A 6,000-nucleotide genomic window follows, 5' to 3' on the forward strand; every position below is an offset into this window, starting at 1 on the left:
CATGTGTCTTTTTCAATTCTGGTTTCCTCAGTGTGTATGCCCAGCAGTGGGATTGCTGGGTCGTATGGCAGTGCTATTTCCAGTTTTTTAAGGAATCTCCACACTGTTCTCCATAGTGGTTGTACTAATTTGCAGTCCCACCAACAGTGTAAGAGGGTTCTCTTTTCTCCACACCCTCTCCAGCATAATTGTTTGTAGACTTTGATAGCAGTCTGGTGTGAAATGGTACCTCTTTGTGGTTTTGGTTTGCGTTTCTTTGATAATGAGTGATGTTGACCATCTTTTCATGTGTTTGTTAGCCATCTGTATGTCTTTGGAGAAGTGTCTGTTTAGTTCTTTGGCCCATTTTTTGATTAGGTTATTTATTTTTCTGGTATTGATAAGCTGCTTGTATATTTTTGAGATTAATTCTTTGTCAGTTGCTTTGATTGCTATTATTTGTTCCCATTCTGAAGGCTGTCTTTTTTACCTTGCTTATAGTTTCCTTCGTTGTGCAAAAGCTTTTAAGTTTAATTAAGTCCCATTTGCTTATTTTTGCTTTTATTTCCATTACTCTGGGAGGTGGGTCATAGAGGATCTTGCTGTGATTTATGTCAGAGTGTACTGCCTATGTTTTCCTCTAGGAGTTTTATAGTTTCTGCTCTTACGTTTAAATCTTTAATCTGTTTTATTTCTGTGTATGGTGTTAGAAAGTGTTCTAGTTTCATTTTTTTACAGGTGGTTGACCAGTTTTCCCAGCACCATTGTTAAAGAGATTGTCTTTTCTCCATTGTATATTTTTGCCTCCTTTGTCAAAGATAAGGTGTCCATAAGTGCATGGATTTATCTCTGGGCTTTCTATTTGGTTCCATTGGTCTATAGTTCTGTCTTTGTTCTGTGCATGTATTCTTTTAGCTTCTTAGAAGGACTCTAGTCATACTGGATCAGGGTCTGTCCTGATGACTTCTTTTAATCTTAATTACCTTTTTAAAGATCTTATCTCCAAATATAGTCATATTCTAGGGTACCAAAGGTTAGGACATCAGCATAATGAATTTTGGGGAGACTAAGCACCACCCATTTATGCTAGGCTATGGAAATTTACTGAAGATCTTAAAATGAATGTTTCCATTGGGTTACAGTGCAAAAACACTGAATGAATGAGAGAGAGCTCTTATATTTTGTTTATGCTCTTTTCTCCATCTTGGATGTCTTTCCATCTAGTTTTGTTTTTTTTTTTCCTTCCTGTAGTTGGCATATTAGTTTCAGTTGTACAACATAATAATCTGATATTTGTGTATATTGTGAAATCATCACCACAGTAAGTCTAGTTAATCATCATCCTCATACAGTTATAAGATTGTTTTTTTTTCTTGTAGTGAGAAATTTTTAAAGATTTATTCTCTTAATAACTTTCAAATATGCAGTACAGTATTATTAATTATAGTCACTGTGTTGTACATTACATCCCCAGGACTTGCTTCACAACTGGCAGTTTATAGTATGAATCTGTTTTTTTTTATTCCACACATCAGTGAGATGATGCAATGTTTGTCTTTCTCCTATGTATTGCATTTAGCATGATACCTTTAAGATCATCTATGTTGTCACAAATGAAAAGATTTCTTTCTAGTTTATAGCTTAATAATCCCATGTGTGTGTATACACCACATCTTTCTTCATTCATATTAATACATCAGTGGATACTTGGATTGTTTCCATATCTTGGCTATTGAAAATAATGCTGAAATGAACATGGCGGTACATCTTTTTGAGTTCATGTTTTTGTTTACTTTGAGTAAATACCAAGGAGTGGAATTGCTGGATCACACTCCATCTTTATTTTTAATTTTTTTGAGGAATTCCCATGTAGTTTTCCACAGTGGCTACACCAGTTGCATTCCCACCAATAGTGCATGACATCTCTTTTTTCTCCACATTCTTACCAACACTTGTTATTTATCTTTTTTGATAATGGCCATTCTAATGTGTGATGTGATACCTCATTATATTTTTGATTTGCATTTTCTGATATTAGTGATATTGACCATCTTTTTAGGTGTCTCCAGGCTGTTTGTGTCTTCTTTGGAAAAATATCTATTGAGATATTCTGCTCATTTTTTAATTGGATTTTTTTTTCTATTGAGTTCTATGAGTTTTTATATATTTTGGATATTAGCTCCTTATCAGGTCATATGATTTTCAAATATTTCTTCCTGTTCTATAAACTATCATTTCATTTTGTTGATGGTTTCCTTTGCTATGAGGAAACTTATTAGTTTGATGTAGTCCAACTTGCCTATTTTTGCTTTTGTTGCCTTTACTTTTGGGGTCAGGTTCAAAAAATCATCACCAAAACTGATGTCTGGGAGCTTACCACCTGTTTTTTTCTCCTAGCAGTTTTATGGTTTCAGGTCTTATATTCAAGTCTTTAATTCATTTTGAATTCATTTTTGTGTATGGTGTAAGATAGTGGCCCACTTTTGATCTTTTGCACATGGTTTTCCAGTTTTCTCAACACCATTTATTGCAGAAAACTATTCTTTCCCTATTGTATAATTTTGGCTTCTTTGTCATAAATTAACTGACTGTGTATATGTGGGGTTATTTCTGAGATCTCTGTTCTGTTAAATCTATAGATTGCTTTGCATAGTATGGACATTATAACAATATTCTTCCACTCCATGAGCATGGACAATCTTTTCACTTATTTGTGTTTTCAGTTTCTTTCATCAATGTATTATAGTTTAGAGTGTACAGTTCAGTTGCTCAGTAGTGTCCGACTCTTTGCCACACCATGAGTCGCAGCATGCCGGGCCTCCCTGTCCATCACCAACTCCCAGAGTTTACTCAAACTCAAGTCCATCGAGTCAGTGATGCCATCCAGCCATCTCAGCCTCTGTCGTCCCCTTCTCCTCCTGCCCCCAATCCCTCCCAGCATCAGACTCTTTTCCAATGAGTCAACTCTTCACATGAGGTGGCCAAAGTACTGGAGTTTCAGCTTTAGCATCATTCCTTCCAAAGAACACCCAGGACTGATCTCCTTTAGGATGGACTGGTTGGATCTCCTTGCAGTCCAAGGGACTCTCAAGAGTCTTCTCCAACACACCACAGTTCAAAAGCATCAATTCTTTGGCGCTCAGCTTTCTTCACAGTCCAACTCTCACATCCATACATGACTACTGGAAAAACCATAGCCTTGACTAGACGGACCTTTGTTGGCAAAGTAATGTCTCTGCTTTTGAATATGCTATCTAGGTTGGTCATAACTTTCTTTCCAAGGAGTAAGCGTCTTTTAATTTCATGGCTGCAATCACCATCTGCCGTGATTTTGGAGCCCAAAAAATAAAATCTGACACTGTTTCCACTGTTTCCCCATCTATTTCCCATGAAGTGATGGGACCAGATGCCATGATGTTCGTTTTCTGAATGTTGAGCTTTAAGCCAACTTTTTCACTCTCCTCTTTCACTTTCATCAAGAGGCTTTTTAGTTCCTTTTCACTTTCTGCCATAAGGGTGGTGTCATCTGCATATCTGAGGTTATTGATATTTCTCCCAGCAATCTTGATTCCAGCTTGTGCTTCATCCAGCCCAGTGTTTCTCATGATGTACTCTGCATATAAGCTAAATAAGCAGGGTGACAATATACAGCCTTGACATACTCCTTTTCCTATTTGGAACCAGTCTGTTGTTCCATGTCCAGTTCTAACTGTTGCTTCCTGACCTGCATATAGCTTTCTCAAGAGGCAGGTCAGATGGTCTGGTATTGCCATCTCTTTCAGAATTTTCCACAGTTTATTGTGATCCACACAGTCAAAGGCTTTGGCATAGTCAATAAAGCAGAAATAGATGTTTTTCTGGAACTCTCTTGCTTTTTCCATGATCCGGCGGATGTTAGCTATTTGATCTCTGGTTCCTCTGCCTTTTCTAAAACTAGCTTGAACTTTACAGTAGAGAAATCTGGTAAATACTATCTAAGCCAGGTAAACAATGTCAGCAACACTGATAAGTCATATTGTTAGTGTGAACCCTCATAAGATATGATGACAACACTTCACCTACTTCTGTGTTATTCTTCCTCAAAGCCCTAACCTCAGTCTATCCATGAGAAAAGCATCAGCCAAAATCAAATTGATGGGTGTCTTCATCCTAACTGGGCTGTGTGGTTTCTCTCTGAGAACTGCCGATAGCAATATGTCTTCAGGAAATGTGAAAATTGGGCATCCTGCCCCCCAGTTCAAAACTACAACCATTATGCCAGATGGTCAGTTCAAAGATATGTCTGTCTGACCACAAAGGAAGATACGTTGTGTTCTTCTTTTACCCTCTTGACTTCGCCTTTGTGTGCCCCATGGAGCTCCTTGCTTTCAGTGATAGGGCAGAAGAATTTAAGAAACTCAACTACCAAGTAACTGGTGCTTCTTTGGGTTCTCACTTCTGTCACCTGGCGTGGATCAACATACCCAAGAAACAAGGAAGGCTGGGGGCCATGCACATTCCCTTGATATCAGAGCCCGAGCGCACCGTTGCTCAGTACTGTGGGGTCTTAAAGGCTGATGAGGGCTTCTCATTCAGGAACCTTTTTACTATTGATGGTAAAGGTATCTTTCCACAGATTACCATAAACAACCTTCCTGTTGGCCGCTCTGTGGATGAGACACTGAGACTAGTTCAGGCCTTTCCGCTTCACTGACACATATGGGGACGTGCCAGTGCGCTGGAAGCCTGGTGGTGATACCAAGAAGCCTGATGCCCAGAGCAAAGAATATTTCTCTAATCAGAAGTGAGTGCTGGGCCATTTTAGGGCCAGGCTGCAGTAGGTGGCCATAAGAACATAACCTCTTTTGTACTGTTGTCATGAAAACACACTTTACTTGGTCCAGATGTGTGGGACAGCACTGGCCTTTCCTGCAGGGGTTGGGAGGCCAGCCTTTCTTCCTCTGAAGAAGGCCTGAGCTGTGTTCTGGAGCAGGCTAGCTGATGTGTGCAGTAGTAGGGTATCACTTTTGATCTTTTGTAGTTTTATTAAACTTGAGCTGAGAAAAAACATCAAATTGATGGACATACTTTAGGATTCCCTAACCTGTGCTCAAAGCTGTCATTGTCATGAAAAACAAAGTCTGGAAAACACCAGAAGAGATGAGACGTAATGACTAAAGGCAATGTGGGATCCTCAAGCCAAAAAAGGACACTAATGGAAGACTAGTGAAACTTGAAGTGTGGGCTTTAGTTATTAGTAATGTGCCATTCAGGTGGCTCAGTGGTCAGGAATCCGCCTGCCAATTCAGGAGATACAGGAGATGCAGGTTTAATCCCTGGGTCAGGAATATCAACTCACTCTAGTAGTCTTGCCTGGGAAATCCCATGGACAGAGGAACCTGGTGGGCTACAGTTCGTGGGATTGCAGAGAGTTGGACAGGACTTAGTGACTGAGCCTGCAGGCATACTGGCTTCTTAGTTGTACATGCTATTATAAGATGTTAACAATAGGGGATATTGGATGAGGGGTGTCTGGATACTCCCTGTACCATTTTTGTAACCTTTTCTGTAAATCTGAAACTATTTTTACAATAAAGCTTGATAAAAAGTCTTTATTTTATTTTCATTTTAAGAAGTGGCACATTTGTGATATTTTCTCTCCTCTGTGTGAAATTTGTGGCTAAGATGGCAATATTTCTACATTTATTTGAGGGGATTCAAGATCACACCTAATGAATTTAGCTGCTATTCAATCTTTGAGGCTTAGAATGAATTCTCAGGAGAGAGAATGTGGTAATAGAGGAATTAAAAATTGATTATAAGTAAAGTTTAAGGATTTTAAAGGTAGAATGGAGGTGGAGCCGTTAGATTGGTAAAATGATGGTTGGAAAATACTTAAATTCTGCATTGGATACATGAACTGTATTCTATACATTTGTCATAGAATACTCATTCTTCAACTATACTACTTCCTTTTTCTCTTTAGGGTTTTAGTGTAGAAACTTTGGTAATCATCAGGGAAACAAAATTTACATAAGTGCA

General features: G+C 38.6%; 1 pseudogene; it reads left to right on the plus strand.

Moving 5' to 3' along the window:
- Nucleotides 1-3,878: 3,878 nt before the first annotated feature.
- On the plus strand, nt 3,879-5,291 carry LOC113894688 (annotated as a pseudogene).
- The last annotated feature ends 709 nt before the right edge of the window (nt 5,292-6,000 follow it).

This window comes from Bos indicus x Bos taurus, chromosome 6, assembly GCF_003369695.1.
Source record: "Bos indicus x Bos taurus breed Angus x Brahman F1 hybrid chromosome 6, Bos_hybrid_MaternalHap_v2.0, whole genome shotgun sequence".
Classification (NCBI taxonomy): Eukaryota; Metazoa; Chordata; class Mammalia; order Artiodactyla; family Bovidae; genus Bos; species Bos indicus x Bos taurus.